The following is a 15,648-nucleotide window of genomic DNA, read 5'->3' on the forward strand; positions in this document are numbered from 1 at the left end:
ACGGATCCAGGGGGTCTGGGAGGCACACAGAAGTGGGGGTGGCACGGGGGGTAGGGGTGGCACGCACACGCTGGTGAGGAGCCCTGGAGTCCAGGCACGAGGGGGACGGAAGTTGTGGCGTGTTCAGGGAGCAGCATATCCTGCATGCAGAGCGTGTATGGGCTCAGGGACCGCCTGGGGCGTCATGAGGGGCCACTGATGGGAGCTGGGGCTCTGCAAGCCGTGCGTGGCAGGACAGCATCTTAGAGGGCCACCTCCATGTCCCTGGTAGCTGGTCACACCCAGAGCCCCAGAAGCCTGCCCTTCTGAGCCACGGCCGCAGGTAGAAGGACCCTCAGCCTCAGTGTCTGTGGTACCCTGCTCAGTCTCCAATCTGTCTGTCTAGGAGAGGCTGGGAGGCTACTCTAGCTGCCTCCTCACCCTCTCCCTTCCCTCACCCCCACCCCCACCCTGCAATACGTTTGTCCTGGGCTTCTGTGCCCACAAAATCATCGTATGCAATCATTTATTCCTTTCACATCTACCGAGTGATACTACGCAAGGCCCTGGGGAAACAAGCAGGGTCAACACAGACACGGCCCATCCTGGGGGAGCAGATACTCAACAAGGCAGCGTGTACGTAAAAGGACACAGCAGGGCAGGGGTGGCAGTGAGCCAGGTGCTCTGGGGGCGGGCACAAGGGCGTCCAGCCCATCCTGACGGTCCTGGAGGGGTTTGCAGTCAAAGCTGAACTGCAGCCTGCAGACAAGATGTCAGTGGAGGAGCCGCGCGGGGCTGGGAAACAGAGGCCCAGACCAGCATAGCGGGAGGATGGCATGTGCAAAGGCCCAGAGGAAAGAGCGAGAACCAGGAGGAAGTGTTAGTGGCTCTGGGCAGGTGGAGTACGGTGAGGGGCAGGGGACGGCGGAAGACGTAGCTGGAGAGGTGGGCAGTAGCCTTATCGCAAAAAGCCCCACAGAATTATGGACAGGCGTTTCCCTCAACAGCAGCACAGAGTCATTGCCAGGGTTTAGGAGGAGGAGTGACAGAATCACAGCGTGCTCCAGCTGGGTGGGGTCTCAAGGTCACCTGGCACAGCTCTATGTTGCACAGTCAAAACAGAGGAGGGAGGGGAGGGGAGGGGAGAGGAGGCCAGCATCGTTCCACAGACTTGGTTAGGACCCCAGACTCATAGCACGGTGCCCACTGCTCTGGGCCACGGGCTGACTTTCCATTAGGGAGGGATCTGGGGGTGCACAGGGAGAGGGCTCATGCCCACCTCATACTGCCCTGGTGAGAGGCGGGCGGCGAGTGTGCCTCATTTCTAGGTGCCTGAAGTCCCCTCCCAGCCCGGCCATGAGCCGTGTTCCCCAGTGAGCCCCATGCTCCTGCCCTGGGAGGGGCTGCCACTGCAGTGAGAGCTTCCCTGACCCCCCCTCCCCCGCCACTGGATGGTAGCTGTGCCCAGGGACGCCAGTGCCCACCCTCCATCTCTAGCCCCAGGCAGCCCTGGAGGCCAGCCTTCCTACTAAATGAAGACAAATTAGACAACAATAAGTGAAGCCTCAGAGGGAATAGACCATAGGGGAGAGGGGGTACAGGCATGCCCTGGATGAAAGCCCTTGCCCCAGAAGCAGGGGTGCTGGGCAGGATCTTTTTCCAGTTTGCTGATACTCTGAGCCCATGGAGCCTCTCCCAGACCTAGTACAGGAAGTGGACAAGCTGCACGGGAGCTAGATCAGTGCACCCTCGTGAAGAGGCAGAGGCAGAAGCAGAGCAGGAAGGCTTGCCCTCTCCGAGTTCTAGAGGGTTCTAGGAAGAGCCTTGGCTGGGAGTCAGGAGGCGAGGTTCTGGTCCTGGCTTTCCCATAATTAATAGGGTGTCCTGTTTTCTTGGACATAAAATAGATTCTTGCTCCTTGCTCAGCCTACTTTGAGGGGCAGTGCACTAATCAATGAGAAGTAGATTTGGAAACCCGGATAGATAAGGCACAGTGAGAATATGACAGTAGAGAAGGGACTATGGTGGCAACAGGGCTGTTTCTACACAGCTTGGGACATCACTTCATCCCCTTGGGCTCGGTGGCCTCCTGCATGGAGTTGCTGTGCTGATTAAATGAGATGCTTCATTAAAAAATACCTAATCTGGGGCACCTGGATGGCTCAGTCAGTTGAGTATCTGATTCTTGATTTCGGCTCAGGTCATGATCCCAGGGTCGTGAGATCGAGCTCTATGTTGGGTTCTGTGCTCAGCATGGAGCCTGCTTAAGAATCTCTCTCTGTCTCCCTCTGCCCTTCTCCCCACTGTCTCTCTCTCTCTCTCTCTAAAAATAAAAATACTCCACTGGCAGCTGTACTAGCCATATAAGTGATCCTTGTCATCACTAATGAGATACAGTCCTTTCCAGCCCTTGATTTCTTGGGTATGTCCCTGGTCAGGATGATCCCTCTCCTCTTCTGAAGAAGAGACCTAGCTTCTCTCTGGGGCCCTCACCGCCTTCCACCCTGCCTGCACCCCTCCCCAAACCTGCAAGAGCCGATGCCCGTCCCTTCCCTTTCCGGTCTTCTCCTCTTTCCTCTGATTCCCACCCCACCCCCCTACCCAGATCTGGGTTCTCAGCCTCAGTGCCACTGGCACTTGGGACCTGATCCTCCTGCGTGGCGGTCAGAATCGATCCTACTTAAGAGCCACTGCCCTACGCCTATACCTTTTTGGCCCTGAACGCCCAGCCAAGCCTCCTCTATGGGATTCTCTGCCCCTCCCTGCCCCTCCCCTCATCTCAGAGCAATGTCCCTCCCCCTACCACCACCACCACCACCACTCTGCAGCCCAAACTGGGCTAAGCACCTTCTCTGGCTTGAGTCGCTGTTCTCTCTGGCTGCTCAAAGCCACAACCACTCAAGATGGAGACAGAAAATCATGCAAATTGCACACGTGCTAAAATGCTTTGCTAGCGCCTGGGGCTCTGCCTTGTTTTCTGCTCAGATGAAAAGCAGAGAGAGGGGCTGGGCTGAGTGAGGCAGGCTGGGGCTCCAGGGAAAGCCACAGCTACACCCCCTCCAGGCCCCACTGCACCCTGGCCCTCGGTGATGCCAAGTTCCTCCAGGTCGGAGGCCAGGAGTGGGCTGGGGCTGGCCTGGAGGGGGCCTGGCTCCCCAGGACAGAGAGCCTGAGCAAGGTCTATGCTGCACAGAGGTGCAGAAGGCAGGGAGGGGCGGGTTGGAGCCTCTTCTCCGGGATAGCACCTGGGCTGGCACTACGCACTTTCACAGGAGGTCACCTTCTATCTTGTCAGGGTCTCTCCTGCTAAATTCTGCCCTTGTACTTGCTTCCACAAGCCTCCACACCCTTGCCCTCCCATCCATGATACTTGACTCTCGCTGGAGGACCTAGGGCACAGCTTCCGTTCTTGCAGAATCTTCACATAGAGCTCAGAAGGAACCCCCGTGCCCATTTTAAAGATGCTTCATCCAACATCTTGTCCAGCTCCTAGCCTGAGGGGCCCTGTCCGGACTGGTTCTTCCCTGCGTCACCTCCAGGAAAGGCACGGCTCCCCTCTCACTCGGGAGATGCCGACACACCACCCCTTTCACCAGCACCCTCTTCCCCGCTAGACCAACGTAACCCAACCAAAATGGATTAGTGCAACAGCCGAACATAATAGAGGCTGTTACGCTCTGGCTGAATCACTGTCAAAGGATTGTAGCCCTTCCCCAGTGCATATAAAGTCCCACTGGACGAGCCGGCTTCTCCAGGCCCTTGGCCTTCACTTGGGACTTGAGGACTTGGCTGCACCTGACTGTGGCTCATGGCATTCATGCAGGCTGCATGGGTGCGTGGCTGTAGCCCCAACCCCAGCGCCTGGAGTTGGGGGGGGTCCCATGCAGGGCACGTTGATGGGGTGTTTCTGGTCTCCAGCTTTTCCACATGTCCCCCACCACCTACTTCCTCTCGGGCCCCCTCGGAGAGCCAAGTTGGAGGGTGAGGGAGACTGGGCGAGACTTAGGTTGATGGTGCTGAGCCTGAAAAGGAAGAAGTCTGATTCTCCCTTCCTCCCTCCCTGTCTCCATCTCTCTGTCCCTGTCCTATAAGCATAGCCCTGCTCATCTTCCTAAAGCGTTCCTCCTGTCCTACATGCCAGCACCCGGTGACCTTGAGTGTCCCTGCACGGCTCATGAGATGCCATCTACCCCTTCACCCAGCATCCCACAGGGATGGAGGATGTCCCCTCTCCCCCATCATCCCTCAGGGCCACTGAGCACTTGCGGTGTGCCCGGCCTCACACGCGTCACTTTATGACAGTTTGCCTCCTGTCATTCTTATGCCACAGCCGTGAGATCGGTGCTGTGATGAACCCCTTCCACAGGCATGGAAACTGGGACACAGAGGACTCGGGAACGGGCCCGAAGTGATGATAAGTGACAGAGCCGGGTCCTGGCCCTGGACAGCGTGACTGCAGTCTCCCCTCTCCTGCACACCGCATTCTCTTCTCCCCCTCCCCTCCCCCCCTGCGCCGCCCCTCCCCCCTCCCCCCCCGCCCCCCCCGCACAAGATCCTGCTGGCTTCCTGCTGCCCCTGCTCCTGGTTCCTGCACCCCCTCCCCCACCCACCAGAGAGCTTTTCGGGAATCCAAGCTGGTTACGTTGGTTGAGAGCCAACCGTGCGCCACTCCGGGACCTGAGCCCTGACCCGTGACACTCTCTCCCCACTCAAAGCCCCAGCAGTGACCTCCCCGGCACCGGCTAAAAGGCGGGCTCTTCACACTCTGGTCTCTTCATGTCCAAACTCATTGCCCCCCAAAACCCTGCTCTCCCTCTGCCCCGTGCAGCCCCCTGCTTCCTAAGGCTCTGTCATGGCACAAGGCGGCGTCCCCTCCACCTCATCCCCACATGGGGAGGCAGACACAGGTGCCCTTCACACCCCTGCTCTACCTGACTTGCCCTGTGATGGAGTCGTCACTCAGTCTCCTGGGCCATTCCTCTTGGGGAATCCTTTCTGGGTGTGAATCCTCCTCCTCAAATTGGGGGCCGCCGCAAGTCAGTCAGAAGGGTTCTCGGCAACCCGTCACTGCTGAGCACCTGCCCTGCCCTGATGCCCACACAGGCACCGGGGGTCCGGACCTGAACAAGGCCTCGACCTTCAAGGACCTCGCCGTGTAGAGGGAAGAGGGCACGCAAATGGCCGGCTTAGAGAAAAGTGATAAATACCATGAGAGAGGCAGGCGTGGCGTGGGTGCCAGGGGAGCCCGAAGAAGGCGTAACGCACCCATCCAGGGCGATGCCCAGCCTGAACGCGGAAGGCTGCAGAGGAGGCTGTCGGGCCGTAGAGGGAGGTGGCGCAGAAGGACAAGGGCCCCGCGCGCACAGAGACACAGAGCGTGGTGTTTCCAGGAGATGAGGGGTTCTGGCATCTCCGAGGAGTTGGCGCAGGAACACGGAGGCACAGGAGGTGAGAAGGGCAGGCAGCCAGAAGCGAAGAGCTTTAGGTGCAGTCTCCCTTAGGATCGCGCATGGCCACGTGAAACAGAAGTCCAGGCAACGACTCCGCCCAATCCGAGAGGCGTTTCTGCTCATACAGTGGGGAGCCTGGGAGCAGGCAGTTGAGGGTTGGCCCAGCGGCTGAGAAAGCAGGCTCCCCTTCCCCTCCTGCGATGCCCTCCTCATGGCCACCACAGCCACTGCGCTTCTGAGTCTTGCGTCCATCTATGCAGCAGGAAAGGAGGAGGAAGGGAAAAGGTTCAAAGGTTTGTGCAGATAGAATCTCCCTTTTTACTATCTGTTTAAATTATGCTAGGATAGGGGCCCCTGGGTGGCTCAGCCAGTTAAGTGACCGACTTCAGCTCAGGTCATGATCTTGTGGTTCGAGGGTTCGAACCCTGCGCCGGCCTCTGTGCTGACAGCTGGAGCCTGCTTCCATATCTGTCTCTCTCTCTCTGCCTCTCCCCCACTTATTCTCTGTCTCTGTCTCTCTCTCTCTCAAAAATAAATAAGTACTAAAAAATTCATTAATAAAATAAAATAAGTTATGCTAGGATACATACAACGAAATTTATGGCTGTAACCATTTTTGAGTGTATACTGCAGTAGCATTAAGTACGTCCACGCGGTTGTGAAATCACCACCATCCATGTCTGGAAGGAGTGTATAAGTTCAATTTCATCTTGCAAAACTGAAACTCTGTCCCCATTAAACAACTGCCCATTCTCCCTGCCCCCTGGCACCCCCCATTCTACTTTGTTTCAATGAAGTTGATCGCTCAAGGCACCTCATCTAAGCAGACTCATACACTACGTGTCCTTTGGTGTCCAGCTTATTTCACTTAACCTACTGTCCTTGAGGTTTATGTATGTTGCAGCACATGCCAGAGTTTTCTTCCTTTTCAGGGTTGAATAATATTGTGTTGTGTGACTTGACCACATTTTGTTTACCCACCCCCCCATCTGTCAGTGGACACGAGTGCTGCACTCACTCTTTGGTTATTGTGCATAGTGCTGCTGTGAGCGTGGGTGTGTCTGTACACTTCAGAGTCCCTGCTTCTGACTCTCCAGAGTCGGAAGTGGAGTTGCCGGATCGTATGGTAGTGTTACTCTGGACATCTGCAGAGCCACCATACCGTTTTCCGTGGTACTGCCCCACATTACGTTCTGGCCCACATTCCCAGGGCTCCGTTTTTCCACATCGTCACCAACGCTTGCCGAGAGGCTAGACTTGACTACTAACAGGTTTCGAGAATCATTGTGTACATCCCTAAGGTAGCACAGCCCCAGGTATGTCATGAGTGCTCAATAAATGCTTGTCGAGTGTTTATCTGACTCCTCCTTTACCTGCCCAAACCCCACACATCCTTCAGCCCCACGGGGGGTCCTGACTCCTCTGGAGCCTCCCTCCTGGTGCCGATCCAGTGGTGTTTGCTCTTGTGAGGCTGCCATGCACTTGAGTATTTCAGGGGACAGGGGAGGTGCCCCAGCTTGAACTCTGATGGCTCCGTGGGTCTGACTCCTCCTCCTCCCGTGGCTGCTAAGCTTCTCGACGATCAGGACTTGCCCCTGACCTCAGCGGTTTCCCCAGGCCAGCCTAGGGGAATGCCGAGTGCATCATGGGTCCTTAATGAACAGTCTCAGGTTTGTGCTCATCGAATTCCCTCGTGACTGCCTGGTCAAAGACAAGGCAGTGGAGTGATTCCATGGCAGCAGAAATGACTGTGCATTTCAAACGGAAGCTTGCCTCTTCCACCTTGTTACCTGCAACAAGACCTGTGCCTTCTTACCTCCGCTTCAGGATGACTAGAGTGGTCGCTCCCCTTGATGGAAACGGTTCACAGATTACGAGGCCCTCTGGCGTGCATTAGGCTTTTTAATCCTCGCGAGGACCCTGGGAAGTAGGCAGGGCAGAATTTATTGAACCTGTTTTCAAGAAGAGCAAATGATGGCTCAGAGAGGTTAAGTGATTAGCCAGATTGGTTAGCTGGGAAGTGCCAGAACGGGCCCTCTGACCCCCAGCTCCGTCAGCCCCTCCCCGTCCGGTGGGCTCACAGGAAAATGGGCTGTGGGGCATCGATGAGAGCCCGGATGGGAAAGTGCTCTGTGGACACCAGGTGCCTGCAGCTCTCCAGCGCCTGCGCAGATGGGGATGGTCCTCGCTGGTCCGCGGGACACGGGATCAGATGGGGTTTGGGTCAAAGAAGGAGAGTGGAAGGAAGGTTCTGGGGGCCCGGAGGATGTTCGCACAGGCTAGCATGGAGGTAGCTCTCAGGGAGAGTGTCCCCCACCCCTGCCCTCCTTCTGAGGGGAGCACGCACAGACAGGCACAGGTGCCGTTCCTCCAGATGCCTGTCAGCTGCTCACCTGCTTCCCCGGAACCCGCGGGCTCCGGTGCCACGGGTCCCTTGCCTCTCTCCTTCCTTCTCCAGGGCCAGCCTCCTCGCCCTCTCCCCTTCCACCTCCTCTTCCCCCTCATGCTCCCTCCTTTCACAAGTATAATGAGCTTGATAAGAAATTGTCTCGTTAACAGGATTAGCCACGGAAATCTCTCGTCCCCTCCCATTCATTCTATAATGCTCCTGTCTCGGGTCCTGTAATTTTCTGCTGGTATCAGACCACCTCAGGGATATTAATTCCTACGTGTTCTTTGACGGTGTGACTGCTGATATGCCAGGATGCCCCCCACGGCTGCCGGGCCACCGGGCCTTGTGGGTAAACCACACCGAGGCCCTCCCAGGCTGCCTTCTGCCAGCGTCAGCCGCTCCCTGCTTTTCTACGGACTCACCCCCTCCCGCCCCTCCCCTGTTCCCCCTCAGCTTCCAGTTCTGGGATCACCAACTACCTCTAACTTATAGGCCAAGGAGGCAGAGCTCAAGCAGAGCTTAGGCAGCAGAAGAATGATAAAAATGATAGATGAATGCCCCCAATGTGCTCCTTTCCTTCCCTTTCAACCCCTCCCCTCCCCACCCCCACATATGTGTCCCTCAGAAGACCCTAGAGAGGGGACACACAGAGGTAGTTCAGCACAGGCCCGTAAGAGTGTCGAGCTTTGGGCCTGGGTTCACTTCCTGAGTCTGTGCCGCAGACAGCAACTTGTCCAACCTCTCTGAGCCTCGGTTTTGTCATCTGTACATTGGGGATGATAATACCCAACTGGCAAGGCTGCAGTAATGCACTGAGTATAGCACCTGACACATAGAAGTGCTCAATTAATGGTATTTTCCCTCTCTGCTCTTTCAAAGACTGGAATTTAGTGGGGGCGGGGACTACAGTTCCTTGAATTGGCTGAGAAATTCTTGTTTCGGCCCTAAGTTATATCCCAAAGTCTTTCCTTGCCCTGATTTGCTCTGACCTTTGCCCTTCCAAATTTCTTTCTCTTTACACATCTTTAGGGACTTATGTAGGGGAAACTTACGACCCCCTCAACTCAAAATACTAATTCCAAGAAAGCTCAGCATCTAGGATGAATCCCTACAAGGGGTTCAGGGAAGGAAAGTCTTGCCTGCCCAATGCCTCCTGACCGTGGCTGAGGGCGGAGCAAAGAGGCAACCTGTGAAAGAGATCGAGTCTAGAATAGTCTATGACCAGGGGCAAGAGGGTCGTGCTGGGAAGAAGCCCAGGCTCTGGGTCAGCGGGACATGTTCAGGGAGAGGCAGAGGCTCAGGGAGGCCCGATCCTGGAGGAGTTCACTGCCCTCAGCTAGGAAATTGCTGGAGTCAAAAGAGGGGAGACCAGAACGAAATCTGGGCAGATTTGGAAGCAGTTTCATGATGGATTACTCAGAAAGCATCTGAGAGGAAGAGGTGGGAAATTGTAACTGTCCGGTGAATGGGCTCCACCTCCCAAGTGCTGGGGCCACACTGCACAAGGTGAGGGGGCAGCACAGGCCGAGGAGTGCCGGGCAGAGCTGTGCTCAGAGGACACAGGCCAGCATCACCACTGGGAACACACATGCACAGAGAGCATAGCGCCGTCATCGTTAAGTCCCCAGCACGTCCCCCGGTGCACCTAGGGTGATGTCTTCATCCGTGCTTCTCATTTAACGTCTGTCCACCCTGAAAGGCCATTGTCTGCAGTTACTATCAGTAAAGACGCCTCAGGCTTGCAGGCCAGGCCCATGGAAATCCCACAGGGTGATTTCAGGCTTCTGTCCTCAAGGAGCTGTGGAGTCAGACAATCTGGGTTCAAATCCCAAGTGTGTTGTTTTCTGGCTGTGTGGCCTTGGGCAGGCACCTTATCTCTAGGAACCCGGTTTCCATATCTGTAAGATAGGGATGATCTTGCTGCCCCCCGGGATTACATTGAGGCAATGCACATGAAGCATCTAGAACTCTGCCTGGCATGTAATGGAAATCTGTAAATGAGAAGCACCAACCCCACCCTCCTCCTCTCCTTCCCCTGAGCACTGTCACCAAAGAAGACAAGCCACTAATGTGGCACGAGAGAGCACGCATGCCAGCAGGGGAGGGGCAGAGAGAGGGGGAGAGAGAGAGACTCTTAAGCAGGCTCCAAGCGCAGCATGGACCCCAACTTGGGGCTCAATCTCATGACTGTTGAGATCATGACCTGAGCCAAAATCAAGAGTCAGATGCTTAACCCACTAAGTTGCCTTGCATTTTTAAGATGAATAACAAAAAGCACGTGTGTGGTGAAAGCCTAGTAAGGGGTACAGATACCACAGGTTGGAGGAGGGGGAGGCCTGGGGTGGGGAGGGGAGGCTCCCAACAGGTGGGAGGTAATTTAGAGCTTAAAGATGCTGCAATTGAAGTGTTGGGGAGAAGTGTGGACCGATACAGCTGGGGCAGAACACTGGCGCATTTCATCATCTCAGTAAGACAGACTCACTTCCAGGGCTGGTAAGATGCAAACGGTGATGGGACTGTGGGCATCCCTTCCTGTCCTGACACATCCCTGCCTGGCATCACACGGGTGTCATAGAGGCAGGGTGATGAGCCTGTAAATAAAAAAGGTAGGTGTTCAAAACAACAGGCTAGCCTCTGCTCTTTGAGCAATGTCAGAGGATTTTCGAGGGTTCTCGAAGAGGGAAATGGGACGCAGGATTAACCCAGAATCACCCACACGAGTGGTCCCTCCAAGTCCCTGAGTAGCTCGAAGTCAGCATTAGGTAGATTCTCCTTCCCCAGAAGCTGCGTAGTTGTAACAGTGAGAGCTGTTATTTATTGAACAGTTACTGGCAGGCACTGGGCCAGGCACTTCAATTTTTGCGACCGATCCAGCTCTGAGATCGGTACTCTTATTAGCACGATTTTATAGATGAGGAAATGGAGTCACAGAGGTTAGGTAACCTGCAGAGGATCACCGCATAGTACCCAGATCTGTCTGACTTCAGAGCCTGAGTACTTAAACACAGAGGTAAAACGGTTGAGATTCATGTATTCATGCATTCATTCATCCATTCATTTATTCAACAAATATCATTGAGCACCACCATATGCAGATGTTGAGCCCAAAACTGAGCGCAGAGTAATGGACAGGCAAGCAGCCCAAGTGTCATGGAGGTCATGGTCTCATTCACTGGCATGCACTTGGCCTTTAGCAAGTGCCTGGCTCGGGCCATACCAGGGACCGGGAGGCAGAGGGAATGGACCTGCTGGCTGTTCTTGGCCTTTAGGGGTTTGACCACTCATCACGGGAGTGTCTTCTCGCTGCAGCATGTAGACACCGGAGGCCTCTGAACCAAGCAGGCACTGGGAGGGGAGGGTGGCGAGTCAGGAGGCAAATGCCAGAAAGACAGACGGATGGCCACCCCAGTGCCCTCGGAGCCACATCACAGAGCTTCAAGAAGTCACAGCACGATGCCCCTTGCAGCCAGACCCCTTCTGGGACACCGTAGGACCAGCTTCCTCATCCTGCCTCTACCCACGCAGCGGTCACCAGACAGTCTGGAGGAAGGACTGGGACAGAGAAGGGGAGCGCCCTTGAGGCGCTGCTTCTGAGGCAGCTCACCGAGCCCCTACCGTAGATGAGGAGGCTGGGGCTGACGCTTCCTCTCCGGGACCTGTGTCCAGGTCACACAGCCCTATAGGACAGCGCCTGCGCTTCTGGTGACAGATCCGGTGCCCCGTAGCACATTCCCAGCCCTGGCCCGGGTGCCCCAGGGGATCAGAAGAGTGACGTACAGTATCTTGAAGGAATCTACATTTGATCTGGGAATACCGGAACGGCTCCCATGGGCCAGTTAAGGAACCATCTAACTGTGAGACCTGAGGCCCCCCCTGCGTCCTAGGGTGTGGCCTCACAGGGTGTAGGCGCCGTGCGCTGTCCGGGGAAGGCACGAAGGTCTGCATTAGCTGGGCTTTCCAAGAGGACTTCCAGAAGAAAGAGGGTTCGAGAAGGGCCTTGTTGGGGTGCAGTGGAAGCGGGTGGCCTTCTCCGTGGGCAGGGGTTGGCGGGGACATACAGGGCTGTGCGGTGCACAAGGAAGCGGCATAGCAAAAGCAAGGCTTTGGATTTGGACAGCCCCAGCTCAGTGATTCGGCGCGAATTAGAGGGGAGGGAAAAACCTCTACCCCAGGAAGGCCGTAGCAAGGATTGAATGAGAGAGCATATCGGGAAGAGCCCCTAGCAGGGTGCCCAGCATCCGTCCCGTTCTGAGCCTCCACCACGGAGCCAGCGCTGGGCCTACGGGGGTGGCCGGGACCCTCAAGGAGCCTGCCAGGCCTCTGGGCTTCTGGTGACTCAGCGCGCACTCCATCACAGCCGTGACCGTGTGCAGGAGGTCAGGACACGAGACACTCATGGGGAAGGTCGTCCCGAGGGAGGGAGTGTGAGCCGAGCTCCGACGGGGGGGTGGTCAGAGTGAACTCTAGGAAGGAAGGGGGCAAGTAGCCAGGCTTGGGGGAGGAAGGAGGGGAGATTCTGGAGGAGCAGAGGCGGGCCGGCGTGGCCGGAGTTAGAACCAAGATATCCCTGAGTGGGATCAGGGGGAGGATGGTGGGTTTGGGCTGCCCTGTTAAGGGTTTTGTCTGTATCCTGAGAGAAACAGGAAGCCTCGGGACGGTCTACGGTGGGATCAGATGTCCATTTCAAGAGGCTGTGGCTACAGTGAGATGCATGAGTGAGATGAGGCCACGCGCGGGTGTAGACTTCTAGTAGGGGGTGGGGATGCAGAGATGGCCCCTCACGGGACACGCACACGGAGCAGGTGCTCCCTGGGGAGGTGAGTGGGGCCTCCGAGGGCCAGGGGGTCAGAACGGGTCTCTTCCTCTGTCCAACACTGCAGAGCCACCCCAGGTGAAAGAAAAATCCTGGCTACTCAGTGGCCCCTGGGGGGTTCAAGGCACAGCACGGTCACAGAGGGGACGGTGGAGAGCAGGAGTTGAGAGCCACACCTTCGAGAAGAGCTCTAGGGAGGCTGTCCCCATCCACCTCCCCCCCCAGGCCCGAGGACACAGGGTCCCCCTCCCTGCCGGCCGCCTGGCTATCGGGGTTCTGTAGTAGCAAGACCGCTTTCCCAAATCGTAATAATAGTTATTTCTATTGCACCACGAGCGTCTGACACATGGAGCAGCGAGGAGCTATGAAGCCCCCCCAGTGGGTAACAGAAAAGTGGGGGTGGGGGCTCCGGGGAGGCTGGGAGGCCGCCTCTCGGGCTGGGCTCTGCCATGTGCAGCCGGAGGAGGACGGGGAAGAAAGAGGCTTATTTCAGCACCCTGTTATTATGGTATCTTGTTTTTGTAGTTTGTTCAACAGACCTCTCTCCCTCTCCCTCCTCCCCCCTCGCCTCTCTCTTTTTCATCTTCCTCTCTCAGCAAATCCATTTAAATGCAATTCTATTCTTAAAGCGCCCCTCTCATGCATGTCTAATGAATGTCAGGGAAATGCTATTACAATGGGGCTGAGGAGGATCCGATCGGCAGTGTGTGTACAAGTCATTTGAAAGGAAGCCTGGGAGTGCTCCAGTTTTATTACAGCATAATTAGAAATAAAATCTTGTTGCGATAGGAGAATGAGAGATGTGTGCTAATCCTGGGGTAGAGAAGGAGAGAGCTGTATTTGGAGAAAAGGACTCTGGGAGAGGGGAAGCCGGCCACTGCTTTTCTGTCTCCCTCTGCCCAGGCTCTCCGGCTGGTTCCCCGGCCCGAGCCCTTCCATCCCCGCACCTCCTGCAGGTCCCCGGGGTGCTCCAGTGACAGTGCTGATGCCCCTCTAGGTCTCAGGTGCCCTGAGCGGTCAATCTGCCGGGGGCCTCAGGAAGCAGAGCCTGGTACCTCCCTGGGAGTCCACGCCCTCCCGCCTGCTAAGGAGGCCAGCCTGTGGGCAGCTGGAGGTGGTGGGAATGGTCGGAGCACCCTGCGCTTGGAGGCTGAGGCCCAGGTCAGGCGGCGGGTGCCCCCTCCCCTGCCGCTTATGAGAGTTATGCATGTGTCTATTCATTAACTCATTCCGTTATTCGATAACTTCCAACCGGCTCCCTCCTGTGCACCAGGTACTGCATTGGGTCTATTCGTTGACCCGTCTAATTTTCACAGGAGACAGGCTCTCCGAGGTCCAGTGGCTCACCCAGCACCTTCTAGAAGGAAGGGAGACTTTCGAATCAAAGCCCTTCTGAATCCTGATGGGGCCTCTTCAGCTCCACCGTGCTATCAGCTTCCTTGGGCCTCAGGAGACCTCAGATTCCTGTCCCTCCAGCGACCTCATCTCCTGTAGAGGCCAAAGGCAGAGATAAAGATCGAGGACCTGGCCAATCTCCAATCTCCCTTACAGAGCAGAAATGGGGACTCCCGCGTGGTAGCAGTTCATCATGATCAGTCTAGGGCGACGGTGGGGGTCAGGGGCTGTCGTATGTGTGTAAATGACTCCTCCCCTGGAGGGTTGAGTCCACACTGGCTCCTTTGCTCAGCACTCCTCAGAGCTCTGACCGAGATGGGGTTAAAAAGAGGAGAGACACTCACCCTTGTCCAGCAAAGTAGAGAGAAATCATAGAATCACAAGGGAAGGGAGGCTCGGGAGATAACTTCGAGGCCAAATGGTTCAATCCCCTCCTTCATCATTTAGGGAAACGGGTCCAGAGGGGCACTGCAACTTGTCAGAAGTCACCCAGCAAATTCAAAACCAGGTTTCTTCTTTCCAGCCCCACCAGGCCTGCTCTGCATTAGTGTTTCTGGAAGAGGGACCCCCCCCAGATGACATTTCTAGGCCACGGTACTCTTGCAAGCAAAGTCTCAGCCCTTCTCAGAAGTCCATGGCTGGGTGGAGGTGTGAGGCGTGGAGATGAGACTGCCTCCATGCACCTAGTTCAAAGTTAGCCACGTGCTAGAGCTAAGCCTGGCCACGGCTTGACTCAGCCTAGGGGAAAAATGACCCCTGTGATCAGCTCTGGAACCCTCCAGCCTTACAGGGGAAACTGAGTCTGAGTCCCCCTCGTGAGAATAGGATAAGGTCAGCACCACTCCATAGTTCCGTGTCCTCCGTGACACGCACCCTCTCACCTGCAGGGGCAGTGGTGGAGACAGAAGGGCACAGGCCTGCTCCCAAGGCCCCTGGGAACACACGTGGTACATGGTGCCACCCATCAGAAGCCACGCCCCAGCCCAGCCTGGCGTCATATCTGGGGGCCCAGCATGAGGCCCTGCTGCCTTCCCCAGCTCCTGGGAGCCCTTGCGCCAGGAAGCAGGCAGGCGGACCGGCCACCTGCTGGTCACGGGACTGCGAAGCTCTCCGGCTCAGCTCCCCACTGGAGCCCTAGCTTGTGTGGTCGCCTGTGCCCCCTGCCAGCTAGAGGCGGGGCCGAGTTTCTGGCCCCACGTACCCGGTACGAGCCTCAGAGCAGAAGCCCTACCCCCCATTCATCTAGTCCTCCTCACGCCCCCAGTGTGTGTGCCCTGCCTGGCTTCAGTTCCGTGGGGGAAGGGCAGTGGGCCCAGACTCGCTGCCTGGCCCTCTGTGCCTCCGTCTCCTCGAGCGTCACGTGCGGTGGAGCAGATTTGGGCCTTTAATGGCAAGTGCAGATGAGCCCCTACCTGGGATCAAAGGCCCACTCCCCGGGGCGGCCCCCTGCCCATCCCTGCACAATGTCTCCCTCTGCTCCTGGCACCTGATGCCCACTGAGGGGGTCTTGGCTCAGTCTCTCCCCACCCCTTGTGCTCTCACTGTCTATACCCACCCTGTGTGGTATACCCGATGACAGTCAGGACCGGCTCGCCCCAACTCTATCTAGAATCTTAGGG

At 56.6% G+C, this 15,648-nt stretch overlaps 1 protein-coding gene and 1 long non-coding RNA gene across 2 annotated transcripts in view; one reads left to right on the forward strand and one right to left on the reverse strand.

Annotated features, from left to right (window-relative positions):
* DSCAML1 (DS cell adhesion molecule like 1) overlaps positions 1 to 15,648 on the forward strand; it is a 348,318-nt gene that overhangs the window by 218,984 nt on the left and 113,686 nt on the right. The gene's annotated exons all lie outside the window — the stretch shown is intronic.
* On the reverse strand, positions 13,367 to 14,798 carry LOC120230027. The gene is made up of 2 exons (XR_005527904.1): positions 14,374 to 14,798; positions 13,367 to 14,122 (listed from the first exon to the last, which is right to left on the reverse strand). It is a non-coding gene; the product is annotated as an uncharacterized LOC120230027 (long non-coding RNA).

Source organism: Hyaena hyaena, unplaced genomic scaffold, assembly GCF_003009895.1.
Source record: "Hyaena hyaena isolate Hyena2069 unplaced genomic scaffold, ASM300989v1 scaffold_37, whole genome shotgun sequence".
Taxonomy (NCBI): Eukaryota; Metazoa; Chordata; class Mammalia; order Carnivora; family Hyaenidae; genus Hyaena; species Hyaena hyaena.